The sequence below is a fragment of the Canis lupus genome, chromosome 9 (assembly GCF_048164855.1).
Source record: "Canis lupus baileyi chromosome 9, mCanLup2.hap1, whole genome shotgun sequence".
In the NCBI taxonomy this organism is placed as follows: Eukaryota; Metazoa; Chordata; class Mammalia; order Carnivora; family Canidae; genus Canis; species Canis lupus.
In genome coordinates, this window is record NC_132846.1 from 19,198,865 (window position 1) to 19,226,192 (window position 27,328).

Consider the following 27,328-nt stretch of genomic DNA (forward strand, 5'->3'; position numbering starts at 1 on the left):
AAAAGTAATATTGGGTGATAATAAATATATTATGAAATATCCTTTCTTTTTGAAGTTTTTTTGAGACTTTTCACAATTGTGACCACTACAAAACTACCCCTAAAATTATTTCAATCTACATTATCTATACATGTAGGTTGATACAGCAATATTTCCTGGCACCCATCTAAGTCATGACAGTTGTTATTTCAGAGACTTTAACTTAGTTATTGAAGCACATCTTAATATAGTTGAGAAGTCATTACTGGAGTTGATAGTGCTTTCAATCTTTTACTAAAACTTATATATTGAGAATCAGCATTGGACAGCACACGGTCCTTCAAGGGTTAGAAAACATTTGACACGAAACTTTAAAAAAAATTCAGTTTAAAATCTATGTGATTAAAATATGTGACTCAAGCATCTAAAAGAAAGTTGTTTACATTTCCAGGCTAAAACCTATGTAATTATTTATACTACCAGTATGATGAAAATTATTCACCAACCATTTTATGGATCAATAATTAATTAATAAACACCTATAATCTGTGTACCTGGGAATCTAGACTTAGAGAGGTAGTAAGGGATAGAATCAATATTTAGGACACACTGATCCTATTTGATGTTTTTTATGCTCTGGTAATTGGTTTATCTTTTCTATTTGCTGCTTCTTGATAGGTGGATTTTCTTATTAATTTTGGGTTTGGTTATGTGACTTGTTTTGCTCTTTAGAATATGAATAAAATCGAAAGCATTAAGTGAGCTGAGGTTTTAGGAGGCTTTATGGACGTCCAGTTGCCCTCTTAGTTCTGTCCCTGAACTAAGTACTGGGTTCCAAAATAACACAGAGTCCCAGCTTAGTGAAGAGAGCAAGAAATAAATATTTGTCTTTGAAAGCCATTGAAATGTTGAAATTGTCTGATGCGCTATAACCTTGGAAAAGTTTTATGTGTATACACTTAAGCTTCACAGCCATTATATGAACTGCATGTAATATTTTCATTTCACAGATGAGGAAATTAGAATGTCGAAGGGGTTGAGTCTTTTTTCCATGAACACATTGCTGGGAAGTGCCAGATCTAATCTGGAGGTAAAAATATTCACACTGCACCCTGCTTCCTAGGGTAGAAGTATGAAACAAGGCAAGAGCTCTGCCTGAAAGTCAGAAAACAGATTCTAGTCTTAGAGAGATCGCTGAGTGTTTTACTCTGGGAAAGGCATATAAACTGAAGTCTCCATTGGGTCATAATTTCCTTTCAGGGCTCCCGTTGTCTCTGATTAGTCGACTATGCATACAATTGACATTTGCTGAGGATTACTCTGAGTAAGACTGTCCACAGTAAATATTAGCCATGGGCCTCTAATTTCTTTGAGAGACAATGCTATTATTCTCTAATATAATGGAAATGAAAAGAAAGCTTTAACTCTCAATTCTCAAAAGGTTTATATAATTTGTGAGTTGTAGACTATCAGTAATCAGATGTTCAGAAATCTTAAGGAAACTCCAGGGATAATGTCAGCTTCTACTCTATGATGGTAGTTAGTGCACTTCCCCCACAGAAGGAGCTCAGCCACTGGTGTCTTATTTGAGTAATTTAGGCCAAAATTGTGGGTTTTAAAAATATGCTCAAATTTTATGGGTATTTATACTAACTCTCATTTCACTGGAGACTTACATAAAGATCCTATAGTCATAGATTAATTATGACTAACTTAAACTTTTAGAAGAATGACTTCATTCATATAAATGAGTGTATGGTATTGATGAAGTTTCCTTTGGGTCACGATTCACCTTTTCTATTTTTACTTTTCCATAAATATCATTTTTCTCTTGTGAGTCATCATATACTCACAGCAAGGAGAGTGTTACAAAATCACCAGTGCCATCAAATCTTATTCTTGGTACCCTACAATCAGGTGGTTTTGTGGGTCTCAGTTTCACTTTTCATTTCCCACAAAGACAAGTAACAGGTTTTCTCCTATACTATCTCTTCTACATAAGAATAAAACAGATCTTTCTAAGTTGTCAGGAAATCCTAGTGCTTTAGAATTGCCTCTGAAGCAACTTTCTTTGACTTCCCTTACTTTTTGTTCTGTTAGATCAGAAATCTTTATTTCTTAGCTGAAAACATTTCAAGTTTCTCATGGGCAAAATTGCGAAATTGGTTTTCTAAAACACTAGCAAAAGAGTTACCATGCAAAGTTTTCCAGAAAACATCTTACCTATGCAACAGGACACCTAAAAATTCAACTTTTCTACTTACCTGCTACCCCACCAGAAATTGTTTTTAAAGTATGATGTCTCCAAGCATTTTCTTTCATTGTATGATTAAGGAAGTAGTATCATTAAACTCCCACTAATTATTAACATCCATTGGGAATTAGTTTATCAGATGATTTTCAACCATGATGCTACCACACTGAAGAAATCCTCATTCTGGAAATAGGGAGAAAAGATTCACTTACCTTGCATGCACTATAATCTAGAGACCGTGGTAGGTGCTTTAAATATATTACCACTTCTAAACTACACAGCGATTTTAGATGTCAGCACTTGGCTGACATAGATGTTATTTTCCCATGTTTATAGGGGGCCAGAATTCATGTGGCCCAACTTCAAAGCCCATGCTCATCCTACTGCACCACATTTCTAGAAGGTGTTCTAAAGGAAAGTGCAGTATTTCCAGGCTCAGTCCATGGCTGGGAGGGTGTATATGATGATCTGCCTGAGGAATTCAGGACTGAGAAGTGGGGATGGTAGAAGAAAACCAAGGGAAGGGTGAGATGTGGATAGGAGACAAATGTAGCAGGGGAAGTGGAGAGTGCCATGATGATTTTTTTTCTCTATCTACCATAATCTTCCTCAGAACAAGTCCTCACTATAAGAGTATTTTTTATAGCAACTTTAAGCTTCATAATAGGTTTGTTCATATGGTAAAATTTCTCCTATACGATTACAAGTTTTTTTTTTTCAATCAAGTGTTATTTTTGAGGACATTCTCTTATAAAACCCATCATCATCATCAGGGCGCCTGAGTGGCTCAGTTGATTAAGCATCTGACTCTTGATTTTGGCTCAGGTCATGATCTTGGGGTAGTGAGATTGAGCCCTGCCTAGCATGGAGCCTGCTTAGGATTCTCTGTCTTCCTCCACCTCTCCCCCCACTTGCATGTGCTCTCTCTTTCTCTCAAAAAAAAAAAAATCTTCATGGAGATGATGAGATCTTGAGACAAAATAACTCAACATGATAAAATAGTCTTTAATGTTTCACAAATTTCTCTTTTGGAGTGTCCCCTCTTCTTGAACTGGCCATCTCCACTCCTACTTTCCAAGAAAATTTCCCATGAACATACATAATGAAGGAAGTGTTCTTAACCTTGACCCCTTAGCCTGCCCTCTACATGGCTCTCCTCTCTCTAGATAGGTCTCTATATTCCTGGCCTTTCCATTTCCTGACTTTCTATCAAAATTTCTCAGTCTGATATTCTGTCTCCTTAGGGACCTAAAGAAGTACATCTTAATATTCTGTTTGTGTTAATAGTTAAGTGTTTATCTATATGTATAACATAGGTGTACTAGACCGGGGGTCTTCTGGATAAGTTGTCTTTAAGTGTAATGAAAATAACCTATGACCTATTGGAGTCATAGCATTTGAAAGCTAAAGCAAGCTTAGAAGTGTCTGATACAATTCCATCATTTTTCAAATGGCAAAATGAGGCCAAGAGAAATTCCTAGAATTTAGTTCTTAAATCAAACTTTCAAGATAATGAGATGACAATTATTACTTCAGAAATAAGGAAAGAGTGGTATAGAAAGAAGTGATTCAATTGAAGCTACAAGAGGGTCAAAAGCCCAACTGGAATGAATTTCCTTTCACCTACCTTTCTTCTGATTCTACCTAATTTTTCTCATAAAACTTGCCTCTATCTTTTCAAACCCTTTTAGGTTGAGATTTAATGGATATCTGAACCCTGGAAGTATAGTACCTGTCCTGGAGGGGGAGAAGAATTAGGAGAACTTGCCCTTAGGTTTTGGTTGCTTTTATTTTAAAAGTCATTCTTAACTTTTTAAAAGCATACTGATAATGATGTGACTTGACTAATATGAAAAATTAAGAATGAACTGTCATTGTCACAGTAGTCAACTTTTGTAAATAGAACAGCTTTCCAATGAAGAGTTTGATAAGCCATTTGGATTTTATAGTGTCCCTAAGCAAAAATAAATACTAAATTCTGTAAACCAGTCATTTCTAAGTTAGCTATAATACTAAAATATGCTGCTCAAAACATTTACTTTCCATTTGTTAGCAGGATGGAATTATTAAACATATCTTTTATCTTGTCTTTTTCTATAGTGAATAAGAATCTTGAGTTCTAAAAGGTTTGGTGATAAATTCATAACTTATGTAAAGAAATTTGTGTGAGCAATTATATGATAAAGGTTAGATTGGCAATTCATCATTTATTCTTGAGCAAAAGTACAAATTCTTATTATTATGAAAAAAATTAGGGAGGTCAAATGATTTCAGTTGATTGACTTTTTTTTTTATCTACTCCAGTTCCTAGTGATATCTTCTAATAGTCATTAGTGGTTAGGATTTTATCCTTTGACTTCATGTGGTATTCAATATCTATTTATTTAAGAAAATTCCAAACTGGAGGTATAATTATATTTTATGATGTATGAAACAAAAATTGTAGCTCTGTCTTAAGAGTTTCTTATATTTATGGGTCTTCAAGTTAAAGATTCACTATGTCACTATGTTTATTTTATAAAATAAAGTGAGTATAGAACATTTACTATTTGCTGAGTGCTGTGCCCAAAGCTCTACATGCATTGTCTATTTAATTTTCATATGAACCAGCAAGGTGGATAGAATCATCACTCTCATTTTAAAGATGAGAAAACTGATTTTACTCATATGGAGTTTAAGAAACAAAACAAATGAACAAAGAAAGAAGACAAACAAAAAAACCAGACTCTCAACTGTAGAGAACAAATTGGTAGCTGCCAGAGGGAAGGTGATGGGGGGAGGGGAGGCAATTAGTGAAATTGTTGAAAGCGATTAAGAGTACTTATGATGAGCACTGAGTGATGTATAGAATTGTTGAATCCTCATATTGTACACCTGAAGCTAATATAACATTGTGTGTTAATTGTAATGGAATTAAAAGTAAAAATAAAAATAAATAAGTAAATAGATAAATAGATTACAAATTTTTCATTAAAAAAATTCAAGACACTGAGATTTGGAGGGGTTGGGTTACTTGCCTATGGTCCCCAGTTATCAGGGAGGAGCTGAAACACAAGTCCTGCGTTGCCTGATTTCAGAGCCTCTGCTCTCATCTATTGTGCTATTCTGGTTGATGGATAAGAAAAATGATGAGGAGACTAGGTGAAGACTAATACATTAAAGCTGGGCAGAGAGGAAATCTGAAATCACATCTTTTTTTTTTTTTTTTTCTGAAATCACATCTAATTCTCATTCTTACTATGAGTCCTAGCTCAAGAAAGCAGACTTTGCTCTGTTGAAAATATTCTTACTTGAAGAATAGATAAACTTGTGGCTGGTAGGAGGTAAAATGGGAGATTTTCTTTCATTGCTGATATCCAATCATTGACAAGTTCTGTTGAATCTTCTAAACTTTTCTGAAATCCTTTTATCCCCTTGCATCCTCACTCTCAGTGACTTAGTTTAAAAGTTCCTCTTTAGGTCTCACCTAGTACCCTCTCACTAACCTCTCCACCTGCCCACTATGTCTGCTCTGTGATATCCCTTCAGTAGTAAGGGTAAAATCAGACATAGCTTGTCACCAAGTTGCTTATTGACTTGCATGAGAGCATATAAATAAGCAATTACAAAACAATATGCTGAATCCTTGATCTATTAGGAGCAAGTATGCTATGTGGGTGTATACAGAAGCCAGAATTTCAGGGGGAGAGCCAAGGTAAAAGGTAACATTTAATGGAAGTGCTAGTTATTAATATTGGAAATAAAAATAAAACATTAAATAAAATATTAAACATTAAAATAGTCATTGAGCCATTTCTTTGTATAAGGCATTCTTCTAAGACCTTTACATACACCATCTCATTTAATCCTACCCATACTCTGTAGTAAGTACTATTATTATCCCAGCTTTACATATGAGGAAATTAAGTATTAGACAATTTAAGTAACTCGCCCAGGGCTACAGAGATAATAAGAGTGGAGCAAGGAATCTAACTAAAGCAGTCAGAATTCATCACTAGAATTATTTAGGGGGAAAGATGGGGTGAGTTTTTATGTGTATTGCATTTGATGAGTAGAGCTGTTCCAAAGGTAGTGGGTGTATACATCTCAGGTTTAGGAGATGTGGAGTTGGGAGTCATCAGCCTACAGAAGTTACTTGGTGCTGAAAAAGTTTATGAAAATGCCCAGGAGAGTGTGAATTAGAAAAGAGGAGGCATAAGGAGAGAAAGCTGGGGGAAAGGAGAGGTAGGAGAGTCACTAAAAATATGTTAAGAGATTACCACAGAAGATTGTTACTTGCAGGTAAACACAGTTTGCATGGTTTGGCATATAGGCATTAAAAGAGATCATTGATTGTCCTGAAGACCCTGCCTTAGCTCTCTCTTTGCCCAAAGAAGCTTACTTCTCCATTTAAGACTGTATCATAGTTATTGCCCTAATTCCCTCTGTGACTCAGCATTTGTAACAATCCAGAGTAGGGGTCAGCAGCCCTTTCTGTAAAGGAACAGTTAGTAAATATTCTTGGCTCTGTTGATCAATAATCTGTTGTAACTCTTGAATCCTGTTATCTGTTGTAGTGCGAAAGCAGCCACAGACAATATGTAAACAAGTAGATATAGCTGTGTTGCAATAATGCTTTATTTGCAAAAACAAATGATGAGTTGGATTTGGCTAATGGGCTATGGTTTGTTATCCCTTGATCTAGAGTTACTTCTCTTGGTTTGGTGTCCTTTCAAAAACTCTTTCTCAGCTTTGGTCCTTTCTTCATTAAACACTTAGCTTCACAGAGCTGAATGTTCTTGTACATCTTTTGTATTCCCTTCTTAGCTCCTCCTTCTCGTACATTCCCTAGTAAACTTCCCTGGTCAAGAAACATTTTTATTAGTTATTGTGAGAACCTTAGCTCCATAGGAAGGCTAAGATCAAAACTGGTAGTTAATCAAACTATGTTAATGTGAAATGCATAGTGTTTTGGTAATCTGCTCTGTTACTACTCCAGTTTCTTGAACAGTTCCCACCATGCCCCACCAAAATAAAAAAAAAATTCAAAATGATTTATTACAGAGGGAACTAGTCTGTATTTTAGACTGTTATGGAGTTGTACTTAATATGACAAACTAGGTTTTATTTGTTAAGCAAGGAGTGATTTTGATTCCAGTGCAGCAAAATTCTTTTGGTGTGTTTTGCTTCTTTGAGAGTTTGGTAATTTTGTGAAATAAAGGGTGTCTGGCATTTCTTAGAGGGAATCCCCATGGAAGGACACACACAGCAATTGCAAGATTACCCTGAGAGTTGAGGAAATTTAGCTTACCACTGAACATTTTAACTAGAAAATGAAAGCATCCATTGCATCTCAGTAGAACTGAAAATTGGAAAATAAGTACTAAAACAGTTTGCTTCCTGGTACAGCAAGATTTAGAAAATATTGGAAATCTGCTAAAACATCAGTTTCCTCCACAGTCCTTATCTTTCCTGTTCTTTCTATTGATTATGAAATGCATTCAAATCTTTTTTTAAATTGAAAAATCCTTATTTATATGCATTGATCTTAACACCAAGAAGGCTGATAGAGTAAGCCTGACTTTTCAATCTTCCTAATCTTAATTGAATTGTTTATATAGCATTTCAAACCTGCTATCAATTAAACATACACTCTGTGATGTGTGAGTTGAGGAGTGAAATACAGTGATTTTTTGTCAACTCCATTTGTGATAAGTAATCAATGTATGAACAGCAGAGCGAGGAAAACACTGAAATCTTTTATGCTGGACATTGGTTTCTATGGCAGATGGGTTAGACTTATGCTGCCTTGTTCCTCTTCAAGGAAGTTCTTGCTGCCCAGCCATGCAGAAGTAGACAATCTGAAGAGGTCCTACCATTCCAGAACAGCTCACCACTAATGATTTCATGAGATGTGGGGGTGGTAGTGATGGTGGTAATAAAGATCAAGCCATAGCTGCCTGATGGGGGACATTCTGTTAGACAGCTCTTGCTCCAGAGCTCCCTGCCAGCTGTTACAATTTAACTGACCTTCTGCCCAATCATGGTTCTACTCCTTCCATTCACAGGGGTTATCCCTCACAAACATCTTGCACCCCAAACTCCATCTCAGTATATGCTTGGAGAGAACGTGGCCTATGGTAGCAGGCAATTTATCAGTAACCCTCTAGCTTCCCCATGAAATGGATGAAATTATCAGGAGGATTTGTAGTGTTGGTCCATAGTGGTGATGGGTTATCCTGTCATTTCCAGTCTGTTAATGGGTTCTTCGAGACCAATGACTTGAGGAATAAATCAAAGGTGAGTAATCTAGAAGGACTTTCTTTTGACCAGACAGTATAAACTGCTAGAAATCTGAATGGTTTGCTGTCTTTGCCAAAAAACTAGAATCTTAGTGGAAAATTTATTTCCTCCATTTTTCCTGGGGGGAGGGGGTTCCTTTATGTTTTCCCTTTTTTTCATTTATCCAGTTCTTTCTATACAAAGAGTCTTCCAGTTGCCACAGCTTCTGTGGGCCCAGTTATCTGCTTAGGCTTCTGTGGCACTGGCTGGATATAGGGCATAGTATAGGAAAGAAAAGGAACATCAAGTGCCAGGAGAACTAACGCTGTTTGTCCCTGATGGAGGGGACAGTGGTTCCAATTATAGGCTCCAAGAAATTTGCCAGTTTGAGTCCAGTCTAGCTCCTTTGAACCTTCTCCTGTTGATATGTGGAAGGGGCTAATGTTTGCTTAGGACCTATATGCCCTAGGCCTTTTACACATATAATCTTATTTAAGTTTCAAAAAAATATATAAGTTAGATATTTTAGAGCTGAAGAAATTGAAGAACAGAGAGATTTAAGTGACTTGCCCAAGGTCATTTGATATCTCTAACAGCAGAGATGCTGGTGAAGGGTGAGTGCTGAAGCAAGTATCACTGGTTTTCTATTATGTTCATTCTTCCTTCTTCCTTAGTAAGAGAGCCTCAGGTTTTAGCTAGACTCTTTGTGGCCTCAAATATAACTATTTATCTCCATTTCCAGTACAATTAGGTAAAATTATCACCAATGAAATGTAAGTAGCAGCGTTGTGTGGAACTGCCTGGAAATCTCTCTTCAAAGAGGCAGTGAGATTTTCTTCCTTGTATCTTTTGTCCTACTGTCTGGAATGTGGATGTAATGGCTGTAGCTGTAGCAGCCACCTGGACCATATGATGGTTTTGAGAATGAAAATCATGCTCCAAGATGGGGGAAGAATGATGAGAACTTGAGTATGAGATGATGCTGTAGCCATCATTCCTGCTCTGAGTTGCTTACCTCCAGACTTCTTATGCATAAGAGACTTAGAAGTCTCAACTTTCTTCTCTCTTTTAAGAATTTGAGCCATTCCTTTTTTCTGTTATATAGCTGAACCTAGTCCTAGTTGATGTAAATGCTAACTCCTTTTGGCAGAAGAAGTAATTTCCTACTTGGAATAGGAGCTTTAAAATCAGTCTTCATTGCACATAAATTTGAATATAATGTGGTTATTTTTTGAATAACACCATTAAACTCCACATCTTCCTTCTAGCAGCAGTACATAAGAAGTAGCTCAGGGTCTTTCTGTTTAACAGATTCATTCCCTGTATTTTTGTGTGAGATTCACAAACGTGCTTTTTAAAAAGTTTTTATTTAAATTATAGTTAGTTGGGATGCCTGAGTGGCTCAGTCAGTTAAGCATCCAACTCCTGATTTCAGCGCAGGTCATGATCTCAGGATTGTGAGATTGAGCCCTGAGTTGGGCTCTGCACTTAGCATGAGTCTGCTTGAGACTCTACCTCTCCCTCCTGTTCTCTCTCTCTAAAATAAATAAGTCTTAAATAAATAAATAATAAACAAATTCCAGTTAGTTAACATACAGTGTCATATTAGTTTCAGATGTATGATACAGTGATTCAACACTTCACACATCACCTGGTGCTCATCACAAGTGTACTTCTTAGTCCTTATCCCTATTTAACCCATCCCTCTACCCACCTCCCCTCTGGTAACCATCAGATATTTGATGAAGTCCCAATAGTTTATTTTCACTTTTGTTTCCCTTACCACCAGAGACATATCTAGAAAGGAGTTGCTGTGGCTGAGGTCAAAGAGGCTGCTGCCTGTGTTCTCCTCTAGGATTTTTATGGGTTCAGGTCTCACATTTAGGTCTTTAATTCATTTTTTAAAAAGATTTATTTATTTATTTTAGAGAGAGTGAGTGAGTGAGCAGGGGGAAGGGCAGAGGAAGAGAGAGAGAATCTCAAGCAGACTCCCTGCTGAGTACAGAGCCTGAGGTGAGGTGGGGCTCCATCCCACAACCCTGAGATTATGACCTGAGTCAAAACCAAGAGTTGGATACTTAACCAACTGAGCCACCAAGGCACCCCTAGGTCTTTAATCCATTTTGAATTTATTTTTGGGGTATGATGTAAAAAAGTGGTCCAGTTTCATTTGTTTTCGCATTGCTGTCCAGTTTTCCCAACACCATTTGTTGAAGAGACTATCTTTTTTCCCACAGGATATTCTTTCCTTCTTGGTCAAAGATTAATTGGCCATCTTGTTTTGGGTTCATTTCTGAGTTTTTGCAACCATGCTTTTAACTGACATTCTTTTGATCGACAGTTATTAAACTCATAACAATTAGAGTTGTTGTCAGGGATGCAAATCTTTAGTTTGTAGTTACCACACTCTGTACTTCTCTATATCCTCATAAAAATGGCAGCTTCCACCTAGTTGTATTTTAAAAGAAAACTTACCCTTCTTTTGCACATATTTTAGGAAAAACGAGAGTCTTACTCTCTTACTGAGGGGAAGATTTTAACTTAACTGGGGTGAGTGACTCGATTTCTAACCTGTGGGATTTTTGTTCTGAGGATACCTCACAGTGAAAATGAACACTGCATTAAAGCAAATAGAGATCAGGGTCGCGGAATCATTGGAATGAATGTTTGTATCTGACTCTTTGATTACAAGAAGCAATGTGGTCTAGCTGGGGAATGCTGTATTTTCACAATTGACAGACCACGCAGCCTGCAGCAATCAGTGAAGGGCGGCTTATTTTGAGCAAAAACATCCATCAGACTGTGATGAGAAAAGCAGAGCTGCAATCAGTGGTAGGTTCTTCAAAAAAATGTTGATGAAAAATGGATTTTACATGTATCAAGTGGAGAAGAAACTGCTGTTCATTTTTTCAAAACCCATTTACATGCATGGACAACACTAGTAACATTTCTGAACATGAAAGAGTGATACAGTAGTCCTATCACGAGTGGGACTTTTCTGTCCTCATCATAAAATAGTACACTCAGTCTGTGGCAGGAATGTATTAGGTTTTAAAAAGGTAAGGTAATAAGCAATTTCAGGGAAGGATCTAACATTTATTCCAAATGTCATATGCAGATGTATTTTTTCATTGATATTATGATGGAAGAATTCTATTGATGTAACCAATAGGATAGAGATTTTTTTATAAGATTTCTAGTCTTATCTACAATAGCTCTATTCCATATGACTGAAAAATTAGAACTATTTAGCTCTGTGAATCCTTTCATTGAACGATAGAGCATGAAAGCTCTATAGGCTCAAAGTTTTTGATCTGAAGAGAAAGAAAAGTTGTTCAAGTAAGAATCTTTAGCTTTCTTCTTTATATAGTATTTCCTGCTGTGGTTATGAGAGTTTTGGTTTTGATATGTGCTAGAATATTTGGAAGTTTTTCCTAAAGTGGCAGAAAGAGATGCTGTGGATACAAGATGATCTCTGTTTTTAATCATCAAATTTCTCTTTGCTTAAGGTCCACTAACTACATATATAAAGAGACATTTAGAACTGAGACCTGATCTTAGGCTATATAGACTGTTCTGTTTGGTTTTGTGCTGCCTCCTGCAGAGGAGCTGTGGGAAGAAAGTAAAATAATGCATTTCCTTGAGTTTATAGCATACATACCCTCTGTTCAAAAGCATGAACTCTCTTCTGTCTCCCATCTCCCTTCTGGTAGGTACTAGATCAGGCCTTCCCTTTGTATTTGATCAATTTCTTCTATTTAAGTCCAGAAATATGGATTGTTTCTCTTTATGGATTTGCTGAAAAGTAAATAAGCAATCCCAACTGTCTGTCTCTTCAAATAAGAGGAGAATTAATACTTTGACCTAAAAGAACACAAATATGCATATCAAGTGAAATAAGGCTTCAGTTTCCTTAGTCATGATAACTGACACTCTTTCCTTTTCTGTCATGTATAATTCTTAAGAGTCTTAACATGTGGGCTCTGGAGCTCAGGCAAAAGAGCTATGCAGAGGTTGCTGTTCTGAAGGTAAGGTTATTTTTCCGTCCTTGATTACTCTCGCAAGGTTCTGTTAATATCTTATTTATAATTAGAACTATGCATTACAAAATGTTGTTGGCCACTCACTCATTGGCTAAGGGAAATATTTTATCCAAGTGCTCCTCTAATTTGTAGCACTAAAGAAGGAGTGCTGTGGGCAGTTACTGGCTAAATTGTAAGCAGTTTCAGGGATAGTTTCAGAGGAGGTCTGAGAATAGTTGCAGATATATCATCTAAACAGCAGAGCATCTAGAAAAAAATATATCCTCCTGTTTTTATTTTTTATATTGACTTAGCCTACCATCAGAATCCCCTTAGGTTGAGTACCAGCACTGTTGCCCTGGTTTCAAAAACCAACTTGATGGATCAGGGGCCATGGTAGACATGACAACCTGAGCAGTTAAAATGGTAAATGCCAGACTTTATAATGTGGACAGATGATTTATATAATGGAAAGATGTTTGTGCTAAGTGTTAAAAATGGTTTTTGGCACAGGGAGAGAGTGGTGATCTGAATATTCTCTTCAGAGCTCCCTGAGTTTCCTTGTGGGAGTTGAACTGGAAGTTGTAGAGCATTTCGCCATCAGTGATAGGGCTCCTTTATCCTTTTGTCCTTTTGGGGTGGTAGTAGCAAGCCTATAGGATTTATGGTTCCTCATGTCTTTTAGTTCTCTATGTGGCATATTACTTTGATAGCATGAAAAAAATATGCCTGCAATTCATGAAGACTTCTGGAAAACCACTTCATAGTCTTTATTCTCTGATGTCTATTGAATGACAGTATCAGTGAAACCTCAAACTGCTCATTTTTGATAGGGCAGCTGTTGTGCACTTGGATATGACTATTCTTTTTTTTTAATCAAATTTCCTATTATTTGCATTTATATAGTACTTTTCTTCTAATGCTTTTAAAGCAATTTCAGCTTCACAATACTTGGGTGAATTGGATGAGAAGAAATACACTTCATTTTGAGGTTGAGATAAAAGACAGAAATTGTCAATGGCTCTCTTTAACAGAACAGAGTACAATGGGTATTCCATTTTCCCTGCACCGATTTCCTTAGAAGCCTCACAGAGAAAATTATGAGAGAAGGGGCTCTGGTCTCAGGATCTAGATACTCTGAGGAAAGGGTCCATTGATAGGCTTTAGGGCTCCTGTCAATTTCCTGAGAGAATGCACAAAATATGGTTCCCCCTGTGCATGTTAGGCTAAGGGTTTGCAAGTATTTTATTAGAGTCTCATAAGGCTTAAGGACCATTGGCCTTGTGTAGTACCCTCAAACCTCTGGTACATCTGAGTCAATTGGTATGTTTGTCAAAAATTGTGGGCCACTTAGACATTGCAAATCAGTAAGTTTGAGGTGGAGCTGTGGGACCTGAATTTTAACACCAAATGATTCCGATTCAGGTGAACCTAGAGAAACATTGGCCAAAACCCTTGAAGAGAGTCAAATACATAAGTGACTGATTGGAATCTATGGAAATTATTGTTTTAGATTGTGGAAGAGATTAAAGTGTAGAGCCAGAAATGGTGCAGAGACTATAATAGTGGTATAGAACACAAGAAATTTTGTGATGTGTCTTAAAATAGAATCATATTTCAAGAGAAGCTAGGCTAGGTCTTTGAGATCGAATGATTTAAAATGGAAACTAAAACACCTTATAGAAGATTTTAAAAGATCCAGAACAACAATGCTAGTTTTTTTTTTTTAACTTTTTCTTATCTATTTCTTAGATGAAAGCTTCTGACTTTTAAGTCCAAAAAATAGGAGCTGCTGGCAGAGAACAAATGCTTGATGAAGTCATTAAATATCAGCTATCTGGAAATTGAAATCCTGTCATTAATTAGAAGTTAAGAGACATAAAGCAAAAAAAGACCATTTCATTGCATTACTGTGAGAAATGAGTTAGCTGGACATAGGTCAGTTCTAAAGCAGCAACTTATTTTTGGGATTTTTCATTTTTATAAACCCATGGGAGGGATCCCTGGGTGGCGCAGCGGTTTGGCGCCTGCTTTTGGCCCAGGGCGCGATCCTGGAGACCCGAGATCGAATCCCACGTCGGGCTCCCGGTGCATGGAGCCTGCTTCTCCCTCTGCCTGTGTCTCTGCCTCTCTCTCTCTCTCTCTGTGTGACTATCATAAATAAATAAAATTAAAAAAAATTAAACCCATGGGAAAATAAGATAAGTAGAGGGATTTTATTTTATTGAAGAGAACACTTCTGTTTCGGTATGTTTGATGAGAAGTTCTATGAAACTGTTACTCTAAATACAGTCAGACCTGAACTGGGAGACCATCCAGATTCACTGTTAACTGATAGGTTGACCAGCTGGAGGAATACAATTTATCCCACCCCCTACCAGATCTTCACACTTTTTTCCAGAAACTACTCATGTCAAAGCCTGACAAAGTTCTCTTATTACTCTGTCATCATCTATGCTACCAAATATACTTTGATGTGTATGGCACCACACTTAAGGAAAATTGCTTCATGAACTTTTATTTAAAGCTATAATAATGTTAGTTCTATGCCTTCTTTGCTTGTTACTTTGTCATTTAGTTTGGTTGTAAGAATATGATGCAGGGGTGAGTCAATTGCTCTGAAACCTCACTGCAATCTGTAAAGTACTATATTCGTAAAGTACCTTTTGGGAAGTACACAGTGTCTTTTCGAAGAGATTCTTTTAAAATTTAACAGAGTGTTTTTCTATAAATGTATTGACACACACTTAGAGCACAGAATACTGGAGCCTGGCAGGATCTTTTGTGCATGGCTGATGAAACGCCATGATTTATTTGGAAAAAGCTTTTAGGAAATTTAATTGCATTAAAAGAGAAGTGAGGTTTCTTTTGCAGGTATAATGTGCTTTAATGTAAAGCTGTAGCAAATTATCTTGAAGAGAGACTTTGAAGAAAATAAAGAGGGGTCTTGTCTAAAAGAGTCTCTATCCTTCAGGTTGGCCTGAGCCAACTGAAGCCATCTTTCCTTGGTCCAGTTGTTTTGTGATTCTGCTCCTCTTCTTTCATCCTCTCAACATCCCCTGTAGCTCTGCCCATCTACCCCTGCCCACCCACCGCAGGCCTCATTCATTATTGCATAGCCAGCACTAGGAAACTACCCACCATCAGGCTATATAGATAATTAGTGAATGAATTTAAAAATGCATAAAAATCTCCAATAACTTTTCATCAACCTCTGGATAAAAGTCAGTGTTTACAATGACCTTCAAAGCCCAGGCTGATCTGACCCCTGTTACTATTTCGGACTTTATTTCTTAATGTTCTTTTTATTCACTCTGCTCCACATATACAAGCCTCCTTGTAGTTCCTCAAATAAGCCAGGCCTACTTCCACGTCAGGGCCTTTGCACTTGCTGTTTCCTCTGCCTGGAATGCTCCTTTCAATTATCTATCTCTATCTTAGAGGCTTCTTTCTCACCTCTAGATCTTTTCAATGAAATCTTCTTACTTCTTATCCCTTATTTCAGATGTCTATTTATTGTTTCTTAAAAGATTACCCTAAAATTTAGTGGTTTAAACAGCAATTATTTATTATTTAAGGTAATTCTGCAGGTAGATAGATGTTTCTTTCCTACCTGGGAGCAATTACATTCAGCTGAAAGCTCTGCTGGTATATCTCAGTTCTCCTCTCTACAGGATGACTCATCTTCCAGCGTCTTTCCATGTAGTTCTCTGCTCCAACAGAATAGTCAGGTCTTGCTTAAATCATGGAAGGTAGCTCCAAAGTAGGAGTGTTCCAAGAGGATAGGCCCCAAGGTGATGGACTTACCAACTTCAGCTTACATCATACTTGCAAATATCCTATTGGCCCAAATCATTCACATAGCCAAGGCCAGCATCACTGTAGGAGATTACATAGGGTGTGAACACCTGGAGGTATGGTTTCTTGGAGAAATAAGTTAGCTGGACATTGGTCTGTCAACTGTCAACTTGGAGGCTATCAACTAATGGTCTACCCCACTGTGCTCTCTAGCCCCAAGTGCTTCATATCCCTCACACCTGCAAAATTTACTGACCACCCTGAAGACTCCTCAGAGTCTCATTCCATTGAGGCCTCCAGTTTGGGCTTGAGGTTTAGGATGATATCATTGAGATTAGGTCTAGGCATGACAATTACTCAGGTACCATTCCTAGAATTGTGGCTCCCTAGCTATATTTAGTTAAAGCTACTTGTAACTGAATCAAGATCATTCTTTGCCTCTCAGCTCCAAGGTTAAAAATGCAGCATATGTGGGGTGCCTGGGTGGCCCAGTTGTTTAAGTATCCGACTCTTGGTTTCAGCTCAGTTCTGATCTCAGTATCATGAGATTGAGCCCCCATGATGTGCTCTGCACTCAGTATGGCATCTGCTTGAGATTCTCTGTCTCCCTTTCCCTTTACCCTCCTCCCCACACTCAAGCGCATGCCCTCTCTCCCTCAACTAAATAAATAAATCTATAAAAGAAAAAAAAAAGAAATGTAGCATATGTCTTCCTTTCCAGTGGTCAGTAGGATTTAGTATGCTTACCTTCAGGCTTTCTCTTCTTATATAATTTAAAGATTTCCTTGCTCTTCTCTCAGAACAGGTATAGAGGATCTTACTGTTAAATTGTAGTTCTTCATCTTGATAATTGCCAGTTTCCTTTTTTACTTTCTCTTCCTAGACATTTCAGTTACCTTTTCCCTAAAACTGCATATATATTAGAAACACCCCCAAATTTATTGAGTTATGTCAACAGTAATTCATTATTTATAATTTTTTCTCAAATGTGTCTGTATGTAGTGCTGTAAAGGTGCATCTTTTTTTAAATTTTTTTATTTTTTATTTTTTATTTTTTTAAATTTATTTTTTATTGGTGTTCAATTTACTAACATACAGAATAACCCCCAGTGCCCGTCACTCATTCACTCCCACCCCCCGCCCTCCTCCCCTTCTACCACCCCTAGTTCGTTTCCCAGAGTTAGCAGTCTTTATGTTCTGTCTCCCTTTCTGATATTTCCCACACATTTCTTCCCCCTTCCCTTATATTCCCTTTCACTATTATTTATATTCCCCAAATGAATGAGAACATATAATGTTTGTCCTTCTCCGACTGGCTTACTTCACTCAGCATAATACCCTCCAGTTCCATCCACGTTGAAGCAAATGGTGGGTATTTGTCATTTCTAATAGCTGAGTAATATTCCATTGTATACATAAACCACATATTCTTTATCCATTCATCTTTCGTTGGACACCGAGGCTCCTTCCACAGTTTGGCTATCGTGGCCATTGCTGCTATAAACATCGGGGTGCAGGTGTCCCGGCGTTTCATTGCATTTGTATCTTTGGGGTAAATCCCCAACAGTGCAATTGCTGGGTCGTAGGGCAGGTCTATTTTTAACTCTTTGAGGAACCTCCACACAGTTTTCCAGAGTGGCTGCACCAGTTCACATTCCCACCAACAGTGTACGAGGGTTCCCTTTTCTCCGCATCCTCTCCAACATTTGTTGTTTCCTGTCTTGTTAATTTTCCCCATTCTCACTGGTGTGAGGTGGTATCTCATTGTGGTTTTGATTTGTATTTCCCTGATGGCAAGTGATGCAGAGCATTTTCTCATGTGCATGTTGGCCATGTCTATGTCTTCCTCTGTGAGATTTCTCTTCATGTCATTTGCCCATTTCATGATTGGATTGTTTGTTTCTTTGGTGTTGAGTTTGATAAGTTCTTTATAGATCTTGGAAACTAGCCCTTTATCTGTCATTTGGAAATATCTTCTCCCATTCTGTAGGTTGTCTTTGAGTTTTGTTGACTGTATCCTTTGCTGTGCAAAAGCTTCTTATCTTGATGAAGTCCCAATAGTTCATTTTTGCTTTTGTTTCTTTAGCCTTCGTGGATGTATCTTGCAAGAAGTTACTATGGCCGAGTTCAAAAAGGGTGTTGCCTGTGTTCTTCTCTAGGATTTTGATGGAATCTTGTCTCACATTTAGATCTTTCATCCATTTTGAGTTTATCTTTGTGTATGGTGAAAGAGAGTGGTCTAGTTTCATTCTTCTGCATGTGGATGTCCAATTTTCCCAGCACCATTTATTGAAGAGACTGTCTTTCTTCCAATGGATAGTCTTTCCTCCTTTATCGAATATTAGTTGCCCATAAAGTTCAGGGTCCACTTCTGGATTCTCTATTCTGTTCCACTGATCTATGTGTCTGTTTTTGTGCCAGTACCACACTCTCCCTCTTCGCCGATGACATGATACTCTACATAGAAAACCCAAAAGTCTCCACCCCAAGATTGCTGGAACTCATACAGCAATTCGGTAGCATGGCAGGATACAAAATCAATGCCCAGAAGTCAGTAGCATTTCTATACACTAACAATGAGACTGAAGAAAGAGAAATTAAGGAGTCAATCCCATTTACAATTGCACCCAAAAGCATAAGATACCTAGGAATAAACCTAACCAAAGATGTAAAGGATCTATACCCTCAAAACTATAGAACATTTCTGAAAGAAATTGAGGAAGACACAAAGAGATGGAAAAATATTCCATGCTCATGGATTGGCAGAATTAATATTGTGAAAATGTCAATGTTACCCAGGGCAATATACACGTTTAATGCAATCCCTATCAAAATACCATGGACTTTCTTCAGAGAGTTAGAACAAATTATTTTAAGATTTGTGTGGAATCAGAAAAGACCCCGAATAGCCAGGGGAATTTTAAAAAAGAAAACCATATCTGGGGGCATCACAATGCCAGATTTCAGGTTGTACTACAAAGCTGTGGTCATCAAGACAGTGTGGTACTGTAAAGGTGCATCTTGGTTCTCCTCCCTCATCACCATCTACATCTTGGTGTCATCATCCAGAGTCTATGCATGTGGCCTCTTTCTCCAGAAGGATAGTCTGAACTTCCCTACATCATAGCAGCTGTATTCCAACAGAGCCCACACAGAATTATCAAGGTTTTATAAGGGCTAGGCCTGGAGCTGGTGTTTCTGCCTCTTCTATTCATTAAAGCTAGTCATGAGGCCAGTTCTGATTCAAAGAGGGAGAATATAGACCCAATCTTTTAAGGAGAAGAGAGTGAATACAGGAAGAGGAGGAATTGTTGGTGGTCATCTTTGGGGGCTATCTGCTACATCGATTATTCCTGGTTTTATTTTCTCCTAAGCTGTTATTACTCTGTATTTATCTTGTTTATTATCTGTCTCCTATACTGATGTATAGTTTAGAACATTGGGGAATTTTGTCAACTTTATTCACTGCTGCATATGCCCAGATTATTGCCTGTCACATAGTAGGTTCTCATATATTTTTCTAAATGAATGCTGAGTCCTCTAAACATCCCCTCTGGGATAATTTTCCTGTTCTCTTTACCTGGGCATTTATTATCTATGTAGTCCCTCATGTCAGATTTGAATACACAGTGTTAACATGCATTGTATTTTCTGTGACTGTATCTTTCAGAGTTAACTCTGGCATCATTAGATTCTTCGCTTTGTCTGAGTCTTCTGATATGGAATTATGATGCACAATGTGATGTCAGCTTGGCTGGTTGGGCCTAGGGCCGCTTCAGAGTGCTTTTGGTCTGCTTTGTCTCCACATATTCCTGGATGGTCATTATAAAGACTGATCCTTCCATAGAGTCAATATGCTGGGAAAGTGACACTTTCTCCTATGTGTTGGGGATGTCCCCAGCCCCCTCCCCACACACATGGTTACATATCCCCAATACAAACACACACACACATACACACACATATATATCACATATATGTATGCATACATATATCTCTACATTAAATAATATGAATGTATATTTAAGACATGGATGGGAAAAATAGAAGTAAAAGACACACATATTAGATTTAACATCATGATAAAGTGTAGAAATATTCCATACTCTGAGATTCTGAAGAAACCTAAATGCTGGCACCTGATCATATTTGCCAAATAGGAAAAATTCAAAATTTTCTAGTATTTTTAGGGTTAGGAGAACCAAAAGCTGATGTAAAATGATTTATTTTTATTGACCTGTGTCTTTTCTTTCTTTACTCCATTCCACTGTAATTTTTTCTCATTCCTTTTCATTTGGCTATGCCTTTCTCCAGGTTACAAAAATTTCTTGGAGATTTCATTGGAAATGTAGTGTTACTTTCTCTCAATTTCTGCCTCTAAGTCTCAGTTCTCCAATGATATTTGATTTGGCAGTATGTGATTGTTTTAACTCTGATTTTATTTGGCCTGTAACTTCCTGGTGAAATCTTTGCAGCAGGGAATTTCCTGTTGCTTTGATACAATATTGTGTTAGAAGTAGAATTAGCCATATCTACTATGCCTTTAATTTCAGAAACCACACATACAAATAAATATGCCTAATTTTTTTCAAGTCACACCTCATGTGATAATGAAAGATATTTGGGTGACATATGAAAATCATATTAATGGATGTTCATCTAGTTAGTGTCTGTGGCTGGAAGTTACAAATGAATTCAGTGAATACTACTTGATTTGTTGTGCAGAATGAAAACAACTATTGTTTGCTTATAGGGTTTCTGTTTAAGCAAGTGAATTATCAGAGGCATGAGACAATTGCTGGCAGGATTTTCTGGGTGAACTTTAAAATAAATAGGGAGATGGAAGAAAGTGAAACATATAAAGAGATATTTAACTATTACACTCAAAGCAAATGTTGAGAAAGAAGATGGAAGGGTCCTGAAATATATCATGAGACATTTATGAATTATTAAAAAGAGAACCATAATATTGTCATCCTTTCATGTCAAGAATAATAAAATAATAGTATAAATTGACAGCATATATAGACAATGGCGCATAGCAAGTGTCCATTGAGAGGGGAGCCTGAGAAGGTCTCCAGGCTGTGCAGGAGAGGGAGAGAGGAAAATTATTCCCACAGGGGTGCCAAGCTCTTCTGCTCTACTCCCCACTCCCTGGCAGGAAAACAGTCCTGGTTGCCAGCAGCTGCAGGAGCTCCTGACTTAGGGAAGTACCTAGGAGGCCTCTGCCCTGGGGATGGCAGGAAGGCCCATGCCTGCAAGGGGAGCCAGTGTGAAAGCCAATCCTGCCTTGTGGTCTGTACTGTTAGGAGAAAAAAGAAGGGTACTGTGTCCTCCGGGTGCCCCTCACCTGGCTGCTTCCCTGGTGGGCATGCCATGAAAGCTGAGATAATATTATCATCCTTTCATATCAAGAATAATAAAATAATAATATAAATTGAGAGCATATATAAACTTCTGGAGGAGAGTAGAAGCAAAATATGATTGTAAAATTGATTGCTTTTCTGAAATAAAATTAGGGGATACAGGCACTTCAGTAGATAAGAATGTTTAATCACATTTTCTTTGCTAACAAGTTCATATCTCTGCCTATTTGTTTCTAGAAAGACAATTTACAAACTTGCTTACAAGTCAAAGTAAGAAGAATCACTAAGTATCCTCCATCAGAACAATTTTGAATATTGCTCTTTCTTATCTACCAAACTTGATTTAAGGAATCAAAGTTTGGACAAAAAGGCTGGAGTTTTTCCTCTATTTTTACCTATTGAATTTTGTGTGTTTGAACACTAGCATTCCAATGAAGGAGAATTATAAAACAAGGAAAACATTCAGCCCACTTTCCCTAATAAAGTTTATATAGTCTTACGACCCTTTCAGTCTGTAGAATGAGAACCTCCTCTTTCATTTTTTTATCAGCAGAAATGGCCCTGTGGTATTCTGATCAGTCTTTTGGCCTAGACATTGCCTAATGTCCGGTGGCAAAGACCTATTTGAACTAGAGGTTCAGATATATCTCCTCTCTGGGATATAGTTACAGTTTGAGCAGTTTCTCGTCATGACGAAGAGTGACCTCAGATTTGGAGAAATCAGGAGAAAAGGGAACATTGCTTCAAGAGTGTATGCTGTTGGGAAATGCTCTTATCGGTCACGGAAAATTCAGGGAGAAAATGGAGTCATCATTCATAATCATTTGTTGTTGGAAGACCCCTATATATATGTTATATACATATGGCACTCTTGAGACACTGAGAAGAAACGTCTACTCACACTTCTACCCTCTTCACTTCTAAAACTGAAATAATCAGGACATCTCGGTGGCTCAGTGGTTAAGCATCTGCCTTTAGCAAAGGGTGTGATCCTGGTGTCCCAGAATCCAAGTCCCTCTTTGGGCTCCCTGCATGGAGTCTACTTCTCCCTCTGCCTATGTCTTTGCCTTTCTATCTCTCTAGGTCTCTCGTGAATAAATAAATAAAAATCTTAAAAAAAATAAAAAATAAAACTGAAATAATGAGAGATTTGTTATACTATTTTCTTTTGGAGATACATTTACATGGGTTTTGTAGAAATAAAATTCTTTGTTAGCAACAATAAATGTTGCTGTTTTCATACTAAGGCTGTTCATTTTTACAATATAAATATTAATTTAACATAAATATTTTCTAATTATAGATTTAATTCTTGTCATTAGTAATCTATAATGCATAGAAAACATAAAATAAATAACAATGATCTTTAAGCCCTAAATCTAGATATAAGAGATGTTAAGACTAGTACATTTTCTTCTAATATTTTTGAGTGCACACACACATACTTTGCATAGTTGAAGTTATACTGTCTATATTTCTTACATATTGCACTGTTTTTATTCACTTTATATTATGGACATTTTTTACATCTTTAAATGCTCTCTGTAAACATCACTTATAAAAGCCCAATTATATTTCATCATAAGATTTATTATAACTTATTTAGCACTCCCTAATAAGGGAGTTGTATTTTTTTTAACACTGAAAGCAGATTTATTGAAACAAATGATCCAAAAATGTGAAATAACCATGCCAAAGACCCTCCAGGAGACCTGGGATGACATAGTAGGAACATGAAGCAAGAACAAGAAACCAATAAGAGATACCAAGTGGAAATGTAAGTATAAAAAATATAACTGAAATAAATAATGAGATAAATGGCAAGATAAATTTGAAGAAAAATGAAATGGTAAATTAGAAAATCAGATGGAGGAAACCATAGAAAATATAAAAAGAAAGTGTAAGGATATTGAAAATAGACCATAGGTAGGACAGTATCGTGTCCTAGCAAAGAAGGAGAATCCATAACTTTGCCTGGAAAGTAAAGAAGAGAATCCATAACTTTGCCTGGAAAACGCAAGAAAAGCTTAAGGAACAGAACTCTTGAACCGAGATTGGATTTATATTAAATTTTTGTAAGTAATAATATTTTAATGCATAAATATTTAAGTGTATTTTGATAATTTTCTTAGATTTTACTTTTAGAAGTAGAAATATTGGTTAAAAGGAGTAAATATTTCAAAATTGTTCTTGATATCTCTTGTTAAATTGCTCTCTGCAAAGATTATAATACCAATGTACATTAATGAGTACTAATGAGATCCATCTTATCAAGTCATTGGCAATGGTGAACATCATTGGTTCCTGAAAAATCTTGTGCTTTAGCTTTTTCCATTGAGCATTTTTTTTAAATTTGTCACCCACTTACATTTCTGCTTTGTGAATTGTTTATTGCTGTTTATTGCTTTGTGAATTGTTTAAACAATTACATTTGTTTATGGAGACTTTAATGTTTTTCATTATCAAGAATGTTAATTTCTAAAGGTAAAGTAGTAGCTCATGTACTAAATTTAATTTTAGAGAAATTCTAGGAATTCATCTAATCTGTCCATTAGTTAAACAGTTCAAACACTCTCTACCATCTTTACAAATATTATGATGCAAAAGTACAGGTTGCAATGATCATGTCATTCTGCTTGTCAAAAGTCTTTAATAGCTCTTTAGCACACAGAGTAAAATCCAAAGCTCCCTAAAACATAAATACAAGGTGTATTTTCATTTTTTCCCTTACTATACTATTCCTCTATTAGTATTCTTCACCTCTTTCTGGACTTCTCCTATCTCCATTAAACTTAAATCCCTGTCATATGAGAAAGACTATTTTCTGTTCTTCAACTTGCTCCATATAGACTCTCTCTGTGCTATTAAATCTATCTGAAGCTTGCATCTGTAACTCATTTAAGGCAGCTTGTGTTCACCTCCTCAGTAGGCCTATCCAGACATCCTTCAACCGGAAATAACCTCTTCCCCCTCATCATACTTGGTAAATCTCCAGGAAAATTTTGCATTGGGAGTAGCATTGATGCAGCCGAACAGTGGAGAACTCGTGTCAGGTATCATTAGGCTTCCTTGAAACCCTTCACTTCCTTGTTTTCTATTTTTCCCAGCCCCTCTTTTCTCTATCCCTGTCCGTATTCTGTTTGCCTTTAATAGTTAATGATTCTATTCTCATAACCACATCAATTCCTCTTTTCTGTTGTCTTTCTGTTGACCTGGCAAAATCACAAATCTGGATGAATCCAATTATCATTTTTACTTGTGTACTAGGTCTATTGGCCACATGGGAAAATCTTGCAACTTGTCGGGCTCTTAAAATTTCTTTCTTTCCGCAATGATTATTTCAACTCCTCCCCCCGCCCTTTTCTCATCTCTCCACCTAACTCTCCCTATTTCCTCTTAGAAAATAACATTGATTTTTTTCTGCTCTACAGAGAAAATAGAAGTCACCCCGTGGCCCAGGTCTTGATATCAGGGTTGTGAGTTTAAGCCCCACTTTGGGGTCCAAACTGAGTGTGGAGCCTACTTTAAAAAAATGGGGTGGCTGGGTGGCTCAGTCAGTTAAATGTCTGCCTTCAGCTCAGTTCATGATCTCAGAGTCTTGGAATTGAGCCCTGCATTGGGCTCCTTGCTCCGTGCGGAGTCTGCTCATTCCTCTCCCTCAACCCCTTACCCCCACTCATGCTCTTTCTCTCTTGCTCTGCTCTCTCTCTCTCTTAAATAAATAAATAAATAAATAAATAAATAAATAAAATCTTGAAAAAAGAAAAAAGTAACCTTCACACAACCTCTTTCTACTGTATTCTTTGTCCTTGACTGTCTATAAGATCTTGTCATTCACAGATGATGCCCGAGATTATACACCCATATGAAATACTATCAATCAATTCCCAAACTCCTTGCTTTACATGTGTATTATTTTTTAGCTGTCATGATACATTGCTCCTCCCTTCACACCCAAAATTCTTAAAAGATGTTATCCGTAATTTTTGTCCCTGTATTCTCACCTTGTCTTTACTGCTGAATTCATAACAATGCATTCCAGTCTCTGAATCTCCAAATATACTTAAATTAGATTTAACAAAGGTTTCTGTGTTATTAAATGCAGTGGGAAAACATCAGTCATAATTTTGTTCATCTGGGGTGACATTTTGCTTTGTTAATCAAATCCTGCTTTCTGAAACACTGTCTTCTTTTGGCTTCTGGGACAACAATCTAGCAATATGCCTCCTCATTTACCATTGTCTTTATTGGATCTTTCTCCTCTTGACCCTTAAGTTTCAATGTTCTTTGGGGCTCTTTCATGTTCTTAATCACACAGAATTTCAGGGAATCTCATTTACTTTCACGGCTTCAATAACCATTTATATGCTGATTTACCCTTAAGTGTATTTCTTGCCTGAGTTTATACCTATATATCCAAATCCCTCAGGATATTTCCACTTGAATACGTTTTATCAGGAACTTCAACATCAGCATGCTTATAACTGAAATCATCATTCCATCTTCTCCCTCCTCCTATAGATTTGCCCCCATTGCATTCTTTCCTGAGTCTTTAGGATTATCTAGTTTTTTAAGTTAGAGCCTTGGGATTTATCCATTACCCTTGTCTTTAATTTTCTATACTAATCTGTAACAAAATCTCATGCATAACTTTTAAATATCTCTCAAATACATCCATTTCCTTTTATTGCCACTACTGTCATCCTGATTTAGGCCATCATCATCCTTTTACTGGCTTAGAGTAATCACTTCCTTGCCATGAGTCTTACTACTCTGTCTCCGAAGCCAAAATCCTTTGGATGTCACATTTGATCATTTTTCTCTCATGCCTAAAACTCTTCCATCCCTTCTATTTGCCTTTAGGTTAATGGCCCCAAACCTTAAGATGTTAAGATAACCTTAAAGCCTTTCAAGATCTGCTTTGCCTTCTGTTCCAACAACATTAGGCTTCGTTAAAATACTCCCTCACTACTCTGGGTCTTTGAACACACTCTCTGCTGGAACAAGCTATCCCTTCCATCTAAGACTTTTTTACTACTCCTACTCCTGACTCTACTCACATAACAGCTAGGACATAAACTCATCTGCCAAAAAGGGGCATCTCATTTAATGCTGAGAAGGGGATTTTTCTGACTCTTAAATGAATAAAAAACATATTCTGTGTAGTGCCTAAAAACATATTCTGTGTAGATGCTCACCGGTTAGGAATTATTTTCTCCAGCTTGAGTAACTGAGAAATTGGAGTGGATCTCTTTCACTAGATTGGCAAGCCTCCAAATGCTTTTATTCTCTGTGAGTTTCAGGACTGTGCTTTTAAATCTAGTAATTTGTAGTAATTATAGTGTTGCCTTTTTAATGAGAATATTGACATAAAGAGGTGTTACCATTTCTGAAATGATCCTCAGAATTTTTTGACTATATATTTCTTATATATTATTGTTCCATTCTTCCAAAATTCTTAGAAATTCATTGACAAAGATGTTTTTGGGCCCATTATGACTATGTCTGTTATGACAAATATCCTATTTTTTCATTCAAAAGGCACATTGGAGAAATTAGATATATTTATCATATAAAAGGTGGTTCTATTTCACATCACCTAAAAATAGGCAAATACATAACTTTAAGGCAGATGCCACAATTTTGTG

General features: G+C 36.9%; 1 long non-coding RNA gene across 1 annotated transcript in view; it reads left to right on the top strand.

The window, feature by feature from the left end:
* The window catches only part of LOC140639876 (uncharacterized), a 33,747-nt gene extending 10,984 nt beyond the window's left edge, over window positions 1–22,763 (top strand). Inside the window, exons 3-4 of the long non-coding RNA XR_012036523.1 lie at window positions 990–1,069; window positions 22,234–22,763. This is a non-coding gene — a long non-coding RNA (uncharacterized lncRNA). The remainder of the gene's footprint in view (window positions 1–989; window positions 1,070–22,233) is intronic.
* The last annotated feature ends 4,565 nt before the right edge of the window (window positions 22,764–27,328 follow it).